Source organism: Castor canadensis, chromosome 15 (genome assembly GCF_047511655.1).
Source record: "Castor canadensis chromosome 15, mCasCan1.hap1v2, whole genome shotgun sequence".
NCBI classification, from domain to species: Eukaryota; Metazoa; Chordata; class Mammalia; order Rodentia; family Castoridae; genus Castor; species Castor canadensis.
The window spans coordinates 33780651-33800801 of NC_133400.1; the positions used below are offsets into that span (position 1 = coordinate 33780651).

Sequence of the window (20151 nt, forward strand, 5' to 3'; positions counted from 1 at the left end):
TTGTTTTTACGCTGACCATACCGGAGTTGCTCGTGACTCCATGTCTAAACTTCGAAAGAGCCTGGAACAAAAAAAACGAGAAAGAGAGGCCGGGGAAAGCTGGTTCGAGTCTTGGTTTAACCAGTCCCCATGGTTGGCTACCCTTTTATCTGCATTGGCAGGGCCAATAATAATCATCCTATTACTTGTTACCATAGGACCCTGGATTCTAAACCGACTTATGACCTTTGTCAAAAGTCGAATTAATACTATCCAACTTCTGGTCCTCCGCCAACAATATCAGGCTCTTCATCCCCTTGAGAATGATTCCTCAATTTAGGCCGTAAGAAAAGGGGGGAATGAAAGGAATAGGAGGTCTCAGCGGGCCCCAACCCCCTTGTTGGAGAAACCAGTACCAAACACCCCATGTAGATAAGATAAGCAATGCGGCAGGGCTCAGTTAGGGCATATAGAATGTGGGGAATGTGAGTGGGGGTACATGCAAGATGTGAAGTACGTGCAAGATGTGAGGTACGCGCAAGATGTGCTCTGCCTGCTTGCCCAATGTTGATAACGAAAATATGCACGCCACCGCGGTCTATATAAGATTTCCCCTAAAGAGGCTCAGGGTCGTGTTTTTCCTAACCGGTCCTGCGTGTCCGTGTGGGAGCTCGACCCTGGCTAGCCAGCCCAATAAACTCTGCTTTGTAGATTGCATTCACGCCTGGCTCTCTGTCTCTCGGGGGAATAGGATTCCGGGTCCTAACAATACAAGGAACGTGAACACCTGTAGATTTTGGTCTCCATGGTCCCCGGGGACCAATCCCCCATCAACACAGTGTTAGCCAGCTTTCTGTTTTGCCAAAAATACCAGAAAAAAAAATCAACTTAAAGGAAGAAAGATTTATTTTGGTTCAAGGTTTCCAAGGTTTTAGTCCACAGTCACTTGGCTTCATTTTTTCTGGGCCTGTGTGAGGCAGAGTACATGATGGAATAGACCTACCCACATCACAGCAGGCAGGAAGCAACAACAGCAGCCTTGCTTTTGTAACAAAGCCTCTTCCCCAAAACCCATTAAGCTATGAATCCATTAATGTGTTGACCCACTGATGAGGTTAGAGCCCTCATGATCCAATCCTTTAGTAGGTACCAAAGGCCCCACATTTACACTGGGGACCAAGCCTTTTAACATGAGCTTTGGAGGGACATGTCAAATCCAAACCATAACAAACATGGAGGGACAACAACATTTCATTATGACTTCACTTTTTTAAGGAGCAGGGATTCCAGAGGTCTTTCTTTTCAATTAGCTACAGAGACTAAGATGTAGTTGAGCATGGAGACGTTGAGAGTAGATCCAAAATGAGGATCCTACTATTTGGAAGTAAATACCCTGTGTCTCAGATTTCAGGCACTTCCAAACACCAACTATAAGTCCCTGATAGGAGAAGGGAGATCAAACTCTTGCCACCTACCAGGGTGGGACTTTCCTACTTTAGAGTTTAGTAAATTTTGTGTGAATCTTGTCAACATTTCATCAAAGATAATTAGTTTTCCAAAACATAGTGACTTCAAACAGCAGCACTTTCTATCTCACAGTGTTCATGAATTAGGAAACGGGGCACCATTCATCTGGGTCTCTTGTCTCATGGCTGTCTCAACACAAGGGTGTTGGTTTAGGCTCCAGACTCAGCTGAAGGCTCAGCAGGGGAAGGACCTACTTCCATGCTTACTCATGAAGTTGTTGGCAGGACTCACTTTCTTATGGGCTGTTGACCAAAAGCCGCCCACAGTTCCTTGCCAGGTGGCCCCCGCCCTCAAGGTGATCACAAAAAGGAGCTAGAGAGAGAATGAGAGTAAAATGGAAGTGGCCATATTTTATCACCTTCCACTGATCAGAAGAAAGTCACTAGGTCTAACCCATCCTCAATAGAAGGGATTATATGAGGGCACGTGTACCAGGAGCAGGGATCACTGGGAGCTATATTAGAAGAAGCTGACCACAGGACTCCCGTGGCATCATGTACTATAAAAAACATTCTCAGAAGACCCCTGCCCTTTCCTCTCACAGGATCAACCCCCAATGATGACTCAGATAGTTGACCTTTGCAATTGTGCCTCCCCTCTGCATATTCTATAAATGCTTCATTTATTTTCTCATGGTTCGAATATCAATTCAAATGTCACCTGCTCAAAAAAGAATCTATCACTCTATAAACTGGTCACTTCAATCATCAACTCATTAGCTCGTTTTTTCATAGCTTTTATGAAAAAAATGGCTCACTGTTCACTTATTACTGTTATTTCCCTGTCTAGACTATCCATCATTAGGTAAGGGAAAGACCTGATTTATCTTATTCAGCACTACATCCTATATAACAGTAGGATATACTATAAATATTTGATAAATTATGAATAATTTGAATAAATTAATGAGTCCCATATAATGTGGCTTCAAGGTTCAAACAGGTTGTTTACTTCCCAGTGCCTCATTTTCCCAATATGTAAAATAAGAATGCATTCTCCCTAGACCTCCACAAGATACCTGAGAAATATTTTAACTTTAGTGTGTAACTATTATTTTTCATATGTAGTTCCTTGGTCAAAAGTTTTCTCTTTAAGTCAAATTAAGTGCAACAAAACCCCAAGGAAACCAAGTATGGTGGCACATACCTCTAATTTCAGCACTCAGGAGGCTAAGGAGGACGGCAAGTTTGAGGCTAGCCCAGGCTACATAGCAAGATGTTGTCTCAAAACAAAATTAAACCAAACAACACAAAACATGTTAAGGAAATTATGAGAGGAACAGCTGGGAGACAACTTGATCACAGAATCACTCTGGTCAAAATACCACAGTTCTAGTTTTGATTTTACCATGGACTATGGGATTTTGAGGTGAGGCTAGATAGGGCTTAATAATGCTGACTATATTTTGCAAAGAAAAATCAAGCCACCAAATCTAAATAAGAATTTTTTTAGGGAACCTCTGATGTAGAAGGACATCTTGGAGACTTGTTTGCATGCAGCCTGTTAGGATTCTTGATGCATACCAACAATCTATGGAGTCCACAGTGTAGAATGCATGTAACTGGGATTGCTCAGAGAACTGAGGGTGGATAATGACCGTGTCTGAAAGGCAGCTTCCGAGCTGAATTTAAAATAAAAATCCTCAATTAATGGCTAGATAGGGACAGATATGCAACAAAGCAAGTCTTGTGAATGTCAATAGTAGAATCTAGGTGGTGGGTATACAGATGTTTATTGTAAAATTCTACTCTGTCACACGCTTGAAGATTTTCCTAATAAAATACAGGTAAAATTTAAGCCTCAACAATGACAGTTGAAGAATTCAAATCCTTGTTTAAGTATTCTGAACTGCAGAACTCCTCTTTCTCAGATATACCATGTCGGCCTGTTTGCTGATTGTCGCTTTGAGTGGTGATTCACTCAAAAAGCAATTTTCAGAGGCTGTGTCTGGAAACTTCTAGGGTTGACAGGTGGGTAAGAGATTTCCAAAGTCATGTCAAAATGCCATGTGCAAAGAGCAAAGGAAGTACTAGTGACCATATGCTGCCCACTCATGACCTCATTTGACCCCAAAAGACAGGCAGGGCAGACAATAGCATGGCCACCTTACAGGCATGAAGATGGAACCCCAGGCATCACACAGCAGATGGAAGAGTCAAGATTTGAACCTAGGTCACTGAACTCAAATTCTGTACTCTCAATCTCACAATGATAACCAACTTTCTTATGCTTTTATGGAGTCCAAGCTCTGTTTACAGCTTTGTGTTTCTCCTCATTACAACTCCATCAAGTAGGAACTACTTTTGTTTTCCTCATTTCATAGAAGGAAGTGGAGACTCAGAGAGATTAGTTAGCCTGCCCAAGGTCACCAGCTAGTTAGAGAATGGAGTTAAGAATTCAACCTCATCATGATCCCAAGGCATCTCATTGTTAAGCAATAGTACCCACTGATCATTATCCACAATCATTTAAAGGCTTGTAGGATTGGATTAATTTTCCCATCAAATCAAATTCCCTGGATATATGTATATAATGAATTTCCCAGTAGCTGTGAAGTTAGCCTGTTCTGTGAGTGCTCTCCTTAATTCATCACTAGCACTGTACAAATACTGCAGGAGCTTAAATATGTTTATTCAAATCACTATACAACCAGCCTTTCAGAAATATGTTGGTAGATAGTACCATCGGGGGAAAACAAAATCCCATGAGATTTTAAAACACTTCTCTAGTTCTGAAACTACTCCAAAAGCAAGTTGTGTTTGTACTCTGGCTATATCTGTTAAAGGGGTCACTTCCACAGAGTGTTCAGGGCAACAAAATTCTCAGTAGACAAAAAGTGCAAGCAGTTCAAATGTCTGTCTTCCATGAATAGATTCAAAAAGTGTGGTATATCTATAGAATGGAGGACTGGCAATAAAAGAAATATAACGCTGATAAAAACTGCAACATGGATGAACCTTGAAAACAGTTAAGGGAGAGCTATGTAAGCTGATCAGAGGGACCCTGTGCAGTGTGTGACACTGTTTGGTATCCAAAAGAGGCAAATCTATAGTCAGAAAGTATATTGGCACTTTGGAATGACAGATAAAAGAGGTGTGGGATTTGTTCTAAAACTGATGATGGTGAGGGTTTTCCTAACTGTAAATACACTCAAAGCCATTTGTACCCCCAAAATGAATCACTTCTATACCACTTGAGGTATGTCTCAATAAAGCTGTTGGAAATTAAGGGCTACTGTACAATATAGTGACCATAGTTACCAAAACCTAGTCTTGAACGTCACCAGGAGATATTTGAAGGGGCCTCCTCACAAAATAATGGGAGTGTATACGGAGATATGCTAATTAGCTCTGCTTGGCACAATGTATACATATTTCAAAACAACATACCATACATGATAAATATAACCATCTTTCATTTACAAAAAGAATTGAAAACAAAAACAAAAAAGAAGCCAGAAACACACAAACAAAAGATCCTGAATTGCCTCAGAGTTAAGGAAACAAGGAACGAAGTCCAGATAAAGGCCACATTTTTGTTAAATGCTTTTAACTGAGTTTAAAAGAACTAGTAGCATACTTTTCTGTGGAAAAAGTAAGTTTTAAATTATTATTGTAGTCATTTCAAAATGAATGAAATGATAGTTAAAAATGTGTTTTATTATTTTTCAAAGCCAAATAAAACTGTTCTTTATTCTTGGGTGGGGCCTTCCTGCCAATCTGGGGTGGACTAGTGACAAGCTTACTGTGCCCAGGACACGTGCACATCAGGGTTGCTTCTAGCATCACCTTCCACACTGAGACTTCCCAGACAGCACCTGAACCTGCCCTTTCCCTGCACACTATACCTACAGCAGACCAGAGACCCTCTCAAAGGCCTATTTGTGGCTCTCTTGCTACTAAAATCAAACTTTCTTTCTTTCTTTCCTTTTCTTTCTTTCTTTCTTTCTTTCTTTCTTCCTTCCTTCCTTCTTCCTTCCTTTCTTTCTTTTAAAAGTATTCCTGTGTTTTTCTTTTTTATTTTATTTTTATTATCAAATTATTGTTATACTAGAGGTGCAAAAGTGCTTACAATATGTCTTGGTTAAATTCACCCCTTCCATCATTCTCCTTTATTCCCAGGTCTCATTTTCCCATTTTCATACATGAGTACATAATATTCCCACCATATTCACCCTCCCACACCCTTTCCTGATATCCTCCCCCTCCCACTGGTGCCAATCCCCAGACAGAACCTGTTTTACCTTCCTGACCTTCGTTTTTGAAAGCAGACATTTTTGTTTAAGACAAAACTATACAAGGAGTTCCACTATGACATTTCCACATATGTATGTATTATGTCCTGAATCAGTTCATTTCCTCCTTTTCTCTTTTCTAACTTGGTCTTCTTCTTGTGCTAATTCAACAGGTTTAAAAATTCTATATTCGTTCTTGTATAGGAAGTACATCAAAGGCCGGGTGTTAGTGGCTCACGCCTGAAATCCTAGCTACACAGGAGGCCGAGATCAAGAGGATCGCAGCTGGAAGCCAGCCTGGGCCATTCAAAAATACCCATCACAAAAAAGGGCTGGTGGAGTGGCTCAGGTGGTAGAGTGTCACCAGCCTAGCAAGTGTGAGGCCCTGAGTTCAAACCTCAGTACTGCCAAAAAAGAAAGCACAGCAACCTTTCTGACTTAGAAGTTGTGAAAAATGCAAGTGGGACACAAATAGGAGGTGTGGCTGTGCCACTTAGAGCCTGAGAGACAATGAAGCTTGCAGTGGACACCGTCAACGTCCCACCCAATCCTCTGGTCCTGACTTTCCACCACCAGCCCCTGCCTCCTCTGACAACTTCTCCAGTGGCCAGAGCCACTCTGCTCTGCACAACATAATGTGGGGGCAGCCCTGAACAAGCACCTCCCTGGGGAACAACTCTGGGGTACACTCAGCATCATCTCCTCAACTCTCCATGGCACCCAGAGGGAACTTTCTTAGCATTGCCATGTTTAGTAGCTTCCTGACTTTCCTGTCTTACATGAAATCGTGGGTTTCACCTGAGACCTGGGCTGAACCACAGTGCTAAGATATTAAGAGTAATATTATTCTGAATGCTTCGAAGCATGAGGAATGAGTTGGAGATGATGGGTGTGTTTAGATGAAATTTACATTTAAATAAGTGCACTTTGACTAAAGATTGTCATCTATAGTATGGGTGGGCCTCATCCAATCAGTTGAAGGACTGAACAGAATAAAAAGGTGGCCTCCCTGAAGTGAGAGGGAATTCCTCAGCATACAGCCCTGGAACTCTTCCTGAGTCTCATCAGATTTTGGACTCATCAAGCCTCCACAAGCATGTGAATCAATTTCTGAAGATATATCTTGAAGTGCATACATGCATGCATACATGCACTCCCAGGCAAATAAACACACAGCCTTGGTTCTGTTTCCCAGGTGAATCCTGACTACTCCATTCCACCCCTCTTCTACTAGGATTTCTTAGGCTAACTTGTTGAGCATATTACTTGTGTATGAATCCTGGTCTAAGGTCTATTTCTGAAATAGCTTAGACACGAGCATCTCGCTGAGAAATGAGCTGCAGTCTGGGTGGGAGAGGACCTTTATGCAAAACAGAAAGAGGTCAAAACTAAGCACTTACTTGTTCGGCCTCCTGCGCGGTCCAATCAGTTAACCCTCATTGCATCCCTGTGGCACAGGTTCATTTCCCACAGGAGAAAAGGGAAATCCAAAGACGTCAGTGTGGGATTGAACCCAAATCGTTTCTGTCTAGTGCCGGGTGCCGGATGCTTCTTTATCTCATCAACATAGCAGAAAATGGCCGCTGCGTGCAGCAGAACTGCACCTTTCCCTTACACAAACATGCTGGTGCATTTGGACCACAGGCTGAAACCTACACCTGTGCAGCCTTTCATACAAAACATCAATATTTCTGCTACTGGAGGCAAAAACTTCCTGTTTCTAAGAAGTGTGTCTTTGAACCCAGAGAGAGAGAAGAGAAAGGGAGAGAGAGAGAGGGAGAGAGAAGAGGAGAGGAGAAGGCAGGCTGAATGTACCAAAGGGGGGAAAAAAATCCCCCAAAACCGTCAGGCTTCTTCTTGGAAAGCAAACAGTTTTTGCAAAGCAACATTTTGATGAGTTAAGTGCAAATGAATCAGGAATAATGAAAAACACATGGGCTAAATTTTCCTTAAAATATACGAGTTTAAAAATTAAGAGGAAAAAGTGCTTGGGGAAAATGTGTTTTAAGTTTTGGCCAAACTAAAAGCATTCCCAAAAAGGATCGAGATATTTGCTGAACCCACAAAATGACTAGGTTGGTCCATGGTGGAGATAGAGTGATAAAGAGAGCTGTCCCCAGGGAGGAAGCCATGTGGGGCCAGCCCAGGACAGAGCTTTACGACACTACTGTTCCTGTAAACGGGACATGTGGAGAGATATTGTTTTTCTTTCATTTATTTCTCCAAGTAACATGAATCACTGCACCCTGAACACAATACTAATGAATAAATAATACACTCGTTTCAAAAGCCATTCCTGAGAACATGGAATATATTCGGTGTTGCTTTCAAGGCCTTAGAGATCTGTAGTAACAAGACAGTTGGGAAACGTGGAAGATGGGTATGCATTCCGGAGGCTGGAGTATGGCAAAAGGAAACTCAGCTTAGCTTGCCACCTGGAAGACAAACCAGGGTCTCTGTGAAGACCTGGCCAGGGGCACTGATTCTTACTCACCTCCAGGACTGAGGGCCCCAGCCCTCTGGGAGGGTGCAACATTTTCAGTCATTTCCATTCACCTGCTCAGAAACAATGACCAAATTTCCATTTTCCTTCTGAGCCAATATAATTCCTAGGTAGAAGAAAGGGCAGGCTATTCAGCAATATTCACTTATTCTTAAGGAAGCAACCCTGATACCCAGGGCCGCCTTGAAGACTGTCTTCCAGAGAGCTTTACGAGTTTCAGAACTACCTCTGATAGTACCAGAGCTGGGTGAGCAAGGAGGCAGATGTGATGATCCAGGATGAGTAATTAAACTTGGCCTTGGAATTCCTGGGCACGCGTCTAGGATACCCACTGCTCTTTGCCAAAAACAAAAAACAAAAAAACTCACTCACGAATCACTTCCTGGATCCCGATCCTTCCACCTCTATTCCTACAGGGAGATCAGATTCCTGCAAGACCAGTGTTGACTGCACCTTTTATCCAAAGCCACGTGGAATCCAAGCATCTAGAATTAGGACTAGATGCATCTTTTGGAGGAATATACAGAATGTTGGATTTTCCAGTTGTGGAGATGGGCCAGGCCTGAGCTGGAGTAGACAAGAGAACAGCCTGAGAGTAGACTAAAGACATGTCTGGTTCCTTTGCTGGTTGGACCCAATGTAATTTCAGGTCCATGGAGGACCAAGGAAGCAGCAGCAGATGTGACAGTGGAAGCAAAAAGCTGGAGTGGTGTGAGGAAAGGATCATCAACCAAGGCACACAGGTGGCTTCTGGGAACTGAAAAAAGCAAGGGAATGAATTCTCCCCAGAAGATTGCAGAAGGGACACAGGCCTGTCGACACCTTCATTTTAGATTCATGAACTCCAGATCCATAAGAGAATAATTGTGGGTCATTTTAAGCCACCAAGTTTATGGTAATTTGCTGCAGCAATAGAATGTTACTACAGGAGGTGTTGTTGACACTGAGTGGACAGACAACAGGAGTGCTGAAGACCATACTGACTCACTCTGTGGGTGGGGGTCGTGTGAAATTCAGAGACATTCTGTGAGCTGTTTGCCCAAGTACTCTCCACTTTCTTCATCAGGTAGAACTTGTGTAGGAAGTATAAGGGCAAAATGGGAGTGGCACACGCTGGTAATCCCAGCACTCAGGAGGCTGAGGCAGGAGGATCATGAGTTGGAGGCCAGACTAGGCTACATAGTGAGACCCTGCCTCAAAAAACAAGAGCTGGGAATGGCGCTCAGTAGTAGAGCACTTGCTTAATTCTCAAAAGGCCCTGGTTCCATCCCCAGCACAACAACAGAAGAAGAAAAAGGAGGAGGAGGAGGAGGAGGAGGAGGAGGAAAAGGGAAGGGAGGAAAGAAGGAAGAAAGGGAAGAAAGGAGGGAGGGAGGAAGAGGCCTGATGGAACGGAATTAAAAACTCAGAAGAAACAAAAAGGCTTGACTCTTATATTCCCTCTGACTTCAAGCTAATGCAAGCCTTAGGACTGGGGAGGGAAAGGGGAAGGGACGCTCTTATGGAAAAGGAAGGAAAAATGATCTTTTGGGGCTTCCTTTGAAAGAAAAGAGTCCAACTTTAGAAGCAAACAGCTCATTCTGCCACTAACCATGTGAGCAATTAACTCTTTTGAGCCCCAGTTTTCACTTCTATGAAATAAGGGGTGATTTGCTGGGCTTCATGTAGATTAGAAGTGATAGTGATTGGATCGTCACTTATCAAAAGCCGTTTGCTATCATGCTGGTTAACTACTAAGAAAACCGTGATGTGCAGCTGCATAGGAACCATTCCCATCTGTCTGTGGACCAGGACAGGTTGGCAGAAAGCTGGGCTCAGACTCTGCAGTGCAGCGTGGGCCTCCTGCACAGCGATGGTTCTGTGGAGGTGGGGTGACATTTCTGAAACACCTTGATTGACACCTCTGGTCATAAAAATAAAGTCACTTCTCTCTCCTTACAGAATACAGAGAACTCCCCAGAGCACCCACGTGGACCATGAAGAGCTGGGCTCTGTGAGATTGAGTTACTCCCAGGATGCATTTGGGGAGTCATTCAAGAGAACACCTTAGTTTCTCCTTGTGAGAATGGCACCGCCACAGCTTCCAGAGAGCGCTTTAGGTAAATACATTGCTCAGGTCTTGAAAGATGTTAATACTCGATCAATAAGAACTGGTTCTGTGTCAAGTTCTTTTGAGAAGCACTTGGTTTAACATCACTTGACATGTTTCTTTAGGTACTTTTTGTATACTTTTAAGAACCTGGGAACCTCTAAGATGGGGATCTAGCCTGGAGCTGTTCCCACATGCACTTGACCACAGATTCCTTTCATGGGGGACGTCTCAAGGGCCTGGCGATCCAAAGACTACGTCCTGGAGTGGGCTAGTAAAAGTAGTTCAGGTCCATCAGCAAATTGTTTCACCTTCTCTGCTCTTGAGTGGAAATGGTTTGTCAAATGACCTTCTGATGTTACTGTTTTCTGTTTTTACACTTCTGATTCCCAAACTGGCTGTACAACAGAGTCCTATGAGTATGTTTTTAGGAGGAAAACATTTTAATTCTGGAGCCCCAGACTCCCAGGAATAGTAAGTAGCCCATGAGTCTATAATTTCAGGGAATCTGGAACAGCCAGCCTGGCACTCCAAGGCTGAACACTTGGGGCCACTCTTCTGCCTTGTGATGGTAACACCATCTTCCATCCCTTTATCACAGGCTTCATGGTGGTTGACATGACTCCTATCTAAAAGAGAAACTGGCATTCAATGGTGTCTACCCAAAGGAAATTTTGAAGCCTGTAGAAACAGCAATATATTTTCTTTCCATTCTCCAGATCCAAGTAAGAACAATCATTGACTTTGCCTACAACCCATTAATTCTATATTTAGAAAGCTAAAAGGAAAGGAAAAGAAAGAAAACCCAACCACAACCTCACACATGACGGAAAAGATGGTAGGTTCCCCCTGGCTATGTTGGCAGCAGGCAGAATTAGTGGCCTCCATGAGGTGTTGCCATTCTCATATTGGATTTTTCTTTTTGAAAGTAGATGGGTTCATTTATCTTGGATGGGTGTTCATTCCTACAGACAGGATAGAGGTCTGGTGTCTTCATCACCTCTAGAGGTGGTATGGTCTGGACATGCCAAGTCCCATGTATGCCTGTAAGAGTTTGAAAAGGTTTTGGTTAGCTCTGCTTTCATTAGAATGAAAGCTTTTCACAAGTAAGAGGTTTTATGAGAGTTATTTTTAAAGTAATGTGTTTTTATTGGTTTCTGGTAAGATCAGTGAAATCACATGGCATTTTTAAAGAATTTTAAACCAAAAAAAGATGTTCAAACAACTTGCCCAAAACACAAAAGCTAGGAAAGTCAAAATACAGTTTTTGAGCACCAGGGGGTTAATGCCAAGAGAAAACCATTTTGAGGAAGTGGAAGAAGGGAGTAAGGAATGCTCCAAGCCAGAACAAAGATAAGCTAAATTCAGCATCTCCTGTCACTCACACATCATGGAGAGGGCACTTGCAGCTCTCTTTGACTCAGTTCTCAGTTGCTCCCAATAGATATGGGAGTCAATATTTGTTGTGTCTGGAAATTAAGCTCATTAGAAAAGAAGAGCTAGCCACAGTTGTCTAGACCCCAAGCAGTGAGTTAAATGATATACATAATCCAACTGCTTGGCAGGACCCTCAGCAGAATGCCAGACTCACAGATCAGAGAAGAATCACTGGAATTCTCTTTTGTTCTGCTCCTCTCCTGCTATTGGTCACTGTCATCAGAGTCTCTGTTGTCATCTCTGATGCCTAAGGTAGTATGTGCTCAGTGTCAAAAATTCAGACATGTCTAGTGATCCTGAAAAAGGTGACATCATTCAGGTGAGAAAACAGGCCAAGATAGAGAAGAATGACTTGCCTAAGGTCTACAGCAAGTCACTTGGTATCTTAGGACCAGAAACCAGCTCTTCACCATGTTTATAATTTACTTTTTTTTTTTTTTTGGCCATACTGGAGTTTGAACTAGGCTTCATGCTTGCTAGGCAAGCATTCTACCACTTGAGCCACGCTGCGAGCCCTTATTCCCTTTAGTTATTTTTTGGATAGGGTCTCATGTTTTTTTCCTGGGCTGGTCTGGACTACAGTCCTAGCTTCAGCCTCCCATGTAACTGGGATCCCAGGTGTGCACCATCACACCCAGTTTATGGGTTAAGAAAGTGTCTTGTAAAAGCCTGGGCTGGCCTCAAACTGTGACCCTCCCATCTCTGTCTCCCAAGTATCTGTGATTACAGACTTCAATCACCACAACCAGTCTTTGTATTGACGGTGCTGCTCTTGCATTTGCTATTAGTTTATTTTCCCCCCTTGTTGTGTTCTGAACGGTGGCGTCCCCTCCCTAGTTCATGTATTGGAACCTGATACGCATGTGATAGTGTTCTGAAGTCATGAGGGCTCCATCCTCAGGAGAAGGGTTAGTCCCTTTGTAAAGTAGGCTTAGGGACCTCCCTGCCCCTCCACTGTGTGAGGATGTGGCATCTGGTACCACCTGAGGACAACGTCAAATCGGCCCGCACCTTGGTCAGTCTTCTGCAATCTACCAACCATCTCATCTCACAACAAGAAGAATGGGGGCCCTGATGACACTGAAATGGCATCTCACCCATTTGGCAGGGAAGAGGGGTCAGTAGAGAATCATCAACAAGATTTTGCTGGAAAAAAAATTAATTAAAGAGCCTATGATTCCCCACCTGCCCAGAGAGAGCTGTTATCTATCATTCAGTCTCCATAAAGGTACCTGGCTGCCTTTCCAGAAGCAGCCACTCCACCTCCCTCCCAAGATGATGTTGTTGTGTCGGTGACAGTGAGCCCTTACTGCAAACTTAATATTATCACAGCTGATCGTACTGAATGCTAAATAAAGTGGGGGTTTTCCTAATAATGAAGTTATTGTATATCTTCATTAAAACACGAGAGACTCTGGATAAGGAATGGAAGGTCCGTAAGAAATCTCAGTTAGTTTCTTGTATACTTTTAACAGATTGAAATAAAACTCACTAGCATGTTAATCACCAAAGAAATAAAGTATGAAGAATTAAGAAGACAATGTGAGACGACCCCTCTATCCCACTTCCCCTTCCAAGGCCTGCTCACCATTCTATCCTCACCTGTGCACCTCCTGGCTAAAGTTCCAGAGCCCAAGGATTTCACTTTGTCCACTGGATCTTCGGACCTACAGGGTTTCCACCCTTTGGTGTTCAGAGGATGGATGGCCAGTGTGTAAGCTTTGCAGGCAGGACACCCCAGATTGTGCCTTTTGCTACTACCTTAGACAGGCAGTGGTTGATGGGGCACATGAGGACAAGAAGCTTCCCTTAGCTACATCACCCTTAAATCCTACAGGGAGACTGAAAGACTGCAGCTCTTGCAGCTGGAATGTGAGTGGATGTCCCCAAGGCAAATAAATGGATCCAGCACCAAGAGGCTCCAGAATTTAAAGGGCAGCTGGCCCCTGGGCTGGTGTGAAGACTGTAGGGAAATTGCAACATGGGCCTTTGGACTCATTCTCTGCAGCTCTGCTCCTGGGCTCACCAGTTCTTTTTGTCCTAACCAGACATGTTTTTCTCTAGTGGCCACGTGGTGACTCTTGGGAAACGGAAACGAATCTACCTCTACCAGGAATCCATCCTGAGCTGGCCAAGAAGGCTGCAGGGCATCTTCCACCCTAACTCATGCCCAGGTGCCTGTTCACAGTTAGCCTGCCCAGTTTTAACCACTTCATTGTCTTTCACAAAATGTATAACAGGGTATTCCAGCTGAGATTGGATATCTAAAATCTCCATCCCTAAGAACCAAGGCTAAAATGCCATTTTAAACCTGTCGAAAGATTTGTAACTCAAAGTGTGAAGGGATCACACACTTTTATCTTCCATTTCTCTTTCAATACTAATGAAGTCAAGAGTGCTGAGAATAGGAGGAAGGAACCCTTCAGTAAAGCAGAGTCTGAATAGTTTCTGGAATAGGGAAAGTGTGTGGGATCCTCCTGATGCATTAATCATAGAAGTGGGAGGTGAAGTCCAGAACTCTCCATGAGGCACCTGCAAAGATGAAAGTCTTTCTTTTCTGCAGAGCCCTGGAGAGGCAATAGTCTGTGAGGAAGCAGGGGAGCAGTGGAGAGAGGAGCAGAAATGAAGGAGATGAACTGAGGCTCTTTCAGGCTCCTCTAGGCCATTCTCTATTCTTAGCACACTGAGTGGGTGATGGTTCACACCAAGGCCTGGACTAGGGCTCCTGATCCTGAGGTCAAAGGGCTCATTCTGTAGAGGAGTGCGTAGTGTGCTAGATGCTCTGTTCTCTGCAATGTCCCTCCATTGTAGGCCAAGATTCAGGCCACACTGTCATAGTGTCCAGGGAAGACTGTGCTGGGATGCAGAGCTGTACAACTAGAATGGAACCTTGTCCTGCACAAATCAACTGCTCCCATAATCAAAGTACCTGAATGGGCAACAGATCAAGAGAAAGATGGAAACACCACTGAGGACAGCCTGCAGTCCAAAACAACAAGCAAACAAACAAACAAACAAAAAAGGGAAAAAACAGGAAACTGAATAGGAAAAAACAGGAAATTCAGGAAACAGGGAAATTTGAAAAAAATCAGATAAGTACACTCTGAGAAATTTAAGGCCACATTGTATTCATGAAGAAGAACAAGTCGCTAAGAAAATAAACATGAAAATGTTTGGATATTTGGGCTAACACACTCTGCATTCATTTCTCCCTCACTCCTTCCCAAAAGAACCCTCATTCTGTTTTGATATCCCTTCATCCCAGGGAGTCTATGTGACTCAATGGGCAACTTTTAGTTGTTAGGACAAAGGAGGTGAGGGGTCTGGGAATGGGATGTGCTAAGCTGAGTAATGACCCCCCCAAAGATACCAACGTTCTAATCAAAGCCTATGAAGACTTGCCTTATATGGTAAAAGGCATGGAGTTAGCCCACTTTATGTTGCAATAACAAAATATCACAGAAAGCAAGTGTTTTGGCTCATGGTTTTAGAAGCTGAGAAGCTCACGAACGTGATGCCAGCATCTTCTTGGCTTCTGATGCGGGCCTCCCGCTGCTTCATGCATGTCAGAAAGCAAGAAGATGGAAGCTCTCTCTAGAGCTGAGAAAACCAAACTCACTTTTGTAACAACAGACTTTCATGAGGACTAACTGGCTCTCATGGGACAGTACTAATCCATTCCTGTGGACAGAGGCACCCCTCAACAATGCTGTACTGGGAACCAAGGTTCCAACGTGAACTTTTGGGGACACAGCCACACCACAGCAGGTCCTTGGCAGATGTGATTAAGTTAAGGATTTTGAGTTGAGATTGTCCTGAGGCACCTGGTTGGGCCCAATGTAATTGCCAGTCCGTAGAGGAGGACCAAGACAGCAGCAGCAGATGTGACAGTGGAAACAAGAGGCTGGAATGGTGTGAGGAAGGGCTCATTTGCCAAGGAACACAGGTGGCTTCTGGGAACTGAAAAAAGCAAGGAAATGAAATCTCCCCGGAAGCTTGCAGAAGGGACACAGGCCTGCTGACACTTTCATTTTAAATTTCTGTACTCCAGATCCATAAGAGAATAATTGTAGGTCATTTTATGCCACCAAGTTTGTGGTGATTTGTTACAGCTGCAATAGAATGTTACTACAGGAGGTGTTATTGACACTGAGTGGACAGACAACAGGGATGCTGACTGTTCTGAAATATGTGGTCAGTTGCTCATTATGGTGAAGAATTATCTTAACCAAAATGGTGACACTTTCTTTCTCTATAAAAAATATTGGTAACTACTAGGTATCTTTTTCTGTTTGCCTGGTTGGGTGAGGAAGGGACACTGACAAAATGTAGAATAGAGTTTGGCAGGTTTCTAAGCAGTCTTGAGACCTCCTCTGGAAAAACACTAACAAAGCAGCCCACAAACACAGCTCCTCCCAGCAACTGTCCAACAGCCATGGCAGGAACCAGGCCCAAGATAGCGTTAGCACTGAGGATAGCAGGACAAAGATGAAAAGACTGGAGGTCCTGATGACATGATCAAACAGGTAGATCAAGGAATCCCGAGTTCTGTCCCCCTGTGGGTTTACAATCGTACAACTTAAAAGGTAATTTTAATGCTTAAGCCATGTGAGTTTGACTTCCTGTTGCCAAAAAACATATTGTAAGTAACACAATTGTAAAAAACAAAGTTAAGAGAAGTATTCAAAAATGTAGGGAAAGACCATTTCCCAAAAGAAAAAGACACAAAATGAGTAAAATAAAAATTCATGATTTTAAGTTAGCAATATAGAAGTTCTAAACTATGCAAAAATAGAGGGGTTAAAATAACCAAAAAGCAGATTTGTACAATGTTCTGTTCTTAAGCAGTGAAAAGGAATGAAGTACTGACCTGTGGGATGATGTGGATGAACCTTGAAAACACCAGGCCAAGTGAAAGAAACCAGCACACTAATTGTAGTAAATGCCTGAATATGCAAATCTACGGAGATAGATGTGGCTTCGTAATTTCCACGGCTGGGGCTAAGAAGAATGCAGAGGTGAGAGAGGATGGTGAATGATTAATGGCTACCAAGAAATTTAAAATTGATTATAGCGATGTTTGCACAAGTTTGCAAATATATTTCAAAACATTGTACTGTACATGTTAGATAATTGAATTGCATAATATGTAGATTATATGTCAATAAAGATATTTAAAAGTAATAACAAATATACTTTTTGTTGGGGGAGTAACAAGAATTTGAACTCAGGGCCTCACTCTTGTTAGGCAGGTGCTCCAGCACTTGAGGCACTCCACCAGCCTTTTTTGCTTGTTTCTTCTCAAATAGGGTCTCACTTTTATGCCCAGGCCAGCCTGGACCACAGTCTTCCCATTTATGCTTCCTGGTAGCTAGGATGACAAGGGCACCCAACATGCCCAGCTTTTTGTTGGTTGAGATGGGGTCTCATGAACTTTTTGCCTGGACTGGCCTCCAATCTTACTGCTCAGACCTCAATTTCCTGAGTTGCTGGGATTAAAGACATGAGCCAACACACCCAGCTTTGAGCTTGCAGTTTTATACTCAGCTAAACTATAAAAATTATGAGGAGTGGGAGTGAAGATGTTTTTCATACATGTAGTACTCAAAGTTTTTCCTCCATGTCCATTTTCCAAATTTACTTGACAATATAATGGAGCAATCAGAAAAGGAATAAGAGATAACACGGTATATTAAACAGCTTTCCACCACTGTAACAAAATACCTGAAAGGATCAACTTTTATGAAGGAAAGGTTGATTTGGGCTCACAGTTCCAGAAGTTTCAGTCCATGGTCACTTGGCCCTGTTACTTGAGGCTTGTGTTGGCACAGTACTTCATGGTGGGAGACTGTGGCCAAGGAAACCTATTAATTTCATGGCAGCCAGGAAGCAAACAGTGAGACAGGAAGGGGCTGATGTCCCAATGTCCCCTTCCAGGGCACACTGCCAATGACTGAAATTCTTTCCACGAGGTCCCACCTCCTAAAGGCTCTCCTTCCTCCCCATAGAGCCCAGGCTGGGGACCAGGCCTTTACCACATGAGCCGCTGGGGAAGTTCAAGAGTGCTACACTGGCAAACAGACCTCCTTCCCTGGCCACCTGGCATAAAGCAATGGCCTCTTCCTTTTCTAGGATGTCACTCAGCCTTATTTTCTCCAGAAACCTCGCCACCAACTGGATTTATCTTGTGTTGTCCACGCTCTGGGGTTCTCACTTTTCCAGAGCAGAGACTCACTTTTTCATGGCCTGTTGACTCTGCAGCAATTAGAACAGGGCTGGGCCTAGTAGGTTCTCAGTAATTATTTATGAAGTAAGCAAACTCTATAATAGTATGTGAATTTCATGTGCCTATGAAGGTCATCAAAATTAGGGTGAAGACTCTTTATTTTTAAAGAAATTAGGAGACAGATTCATAACTTTGAAATAGCCGCGTCAACAACTTAACTTAGTAGTAATCAGTTTGTAGGGAGACAGAATGTTGTAGAAATGCTAATGAAAGCTATTGCCATCCTCCCCAGGATAAAGTCACAATGATCAATTTTACATTGTATGTGCACAAAGGTTATGCGTGTAATCGTAAGAAACGTTTTTGCTGAAAAGCACTGACTCCTTACTTGGGCCTAGGAATTAACCAAAATCAGGAGAAAAGCTTGGCTTCTCTGTCTCCATTTTGTACCTGTCGTCCTTTGAGCCATTCTCTCCTGCAGCTACCTTGGAGTCGAGGAAGGACAGGAATGATGGATAACATCTTTATCAAGAGACTGAAACTTCCCCTAAGGAACAGCAGAGCCATGCAGGCCAAACCACCCCTGCAAGATGAGGACAATTACCTGTAATGATAAGCTGTTCCCTGGAGCAGGAGTAATCATGTCTTGGGGACCACACTGCTCCCCTCAAATGATGACAGCAATGACAACTTCTCCCGAACCCTTGAAGAACAGAGACTGAGATCATGTCCAGCCAGGCCTGGCCTGTGACTGAGACTGTTTAACCGTGCATGCCTTTCTCCCCTTTCCCCTAATTCTTTGTCTATTTGAACCTAAGGCTCATATCCGTACCCCAAAGATGGCTGAAGATGGGCTGAGTGCTTACTCTGCCTCCTCCCACAGCCTGTCCCTGGCTCTGGAATAAATCTCTTTTCTCCGCTTTCACCATGTCTCTATTTGGCATGAGGTCCAGGCGAGTGGAGGGACCTGACATGTGGAAGCCCATGAACTTGGACCTGGGGTATAGGGCCTGGGGTATAAGACCTCCGTTGCACACCTTGACGTCTTCTTCCCCCAGGCTGAGAAGCCCTGCTTTATAGACTCTGCAAGGCCATCTGTGAATGGCCCACAATTAGCAGACGACTGCTTCTGGGATTACTGCGTGTCATTTTCTCCAATTAATTTTCATGCCATTTGAACCCCATCACTGCCCAGGGAAGGCAAGGTTGGGCTGGCAGAAAGATTTAAGGGTCCATTCAGGGTAACTGATTGGGCACGACTGCTTGTTTACACACAATCTTGACAAGGGGACCGCACAGAAAAGATTTGAGCTCTATGCAAAGTAATTTCTCTTTTTTAAACACATTTTTATTAGTATATGATAGTTATACAGGGGGTTTCATATTCATACTCCTCAAAGTAATTTCTCTTTAAATACATGAGTCTGCCAACTCTGACTAAAAATTCACTGAAGACAGGTTTACCTAAGAATCTCTAGCACCAGGTTCAGACAAATGTCAATGATTATAAAGTAGGTACTTAGAACCAGGGCTGGGCTCAGAATTCACTAAGAAATTACTCTAATTTTTTAAACTTTAGCCACAATCCCAGAAGAGGAATTCTATCACTTACTTGTCCACTGATGTATTGTTTGACTTTCTTCACTACAATGTAGGTTTCATGGGATCACAAGTGAACCCTATAAACACAGCTGAGTAAGTGAGTGAATGAATTTTGAATAAATGAGTGAGAACTTCTCACCAACTCCAGTTCTAGGCTATGGCAACTCAGAAGAGAATAGGGTAAGAAAACTTTCTCCCTAAAGACAAGCAGTTGGTGAGCAAGGAAGACTACAAATAAATAGGTGATACATCATTTCCAATTGTGATAAATGCTCTAAGGACAAAACCACAGTAAGGCTGCTTCATGAACTTGAGAGTGGCTCATAGCAGGACAATTCTGGGTTATATCAGCAGGCAGCAGAGCCCTCTCTGAAGAAAGGATGTTTAAGCAGAGATTGAAAGATGCAGTGATACTAAGATTCTGGGGAAGAGGATTCCAGATGGAGGGTCCAGCAAGTTGCAAAGGCCCTGAGGTGGGACAGGTAAAGAACAGAAAGAAGGCCATTGTTCCTAGAGCTAATAAGCTCCATTGAGAGTTCAGATGAGGAACTTGG

General features: G+C 43.2%; 1 long non-coding RNA gene across 2 annotated transcripts; it reads right to left on the reverse strand.

Moving 5' to 3' along the window:
* Positions 1–867: 867 nt before the first annotated feature.
* On the reverse strand, positions 868–16762 carry LOC141417422 (uncharacterized). 2 transcript variants are annotated; one of them, XR_012441980.1, is made up of 2 exons: positions 16640–16762; positions 868–11376 (listed from the first exon to the last, which is right to left on the reverse strand). It is a non-coding gene; the product is annotated as an uncharacterized lncRNA (long non-coding RNA). The 2 variants fall into 2 exon arrangements; XR_012441979.1 differs by lacking the exon at positions 16640–16762 and adding an exon at positions 13372–16599.
* Between the last annotated feature and the right edge of the window lie 3389 nt (positions 16763–20151).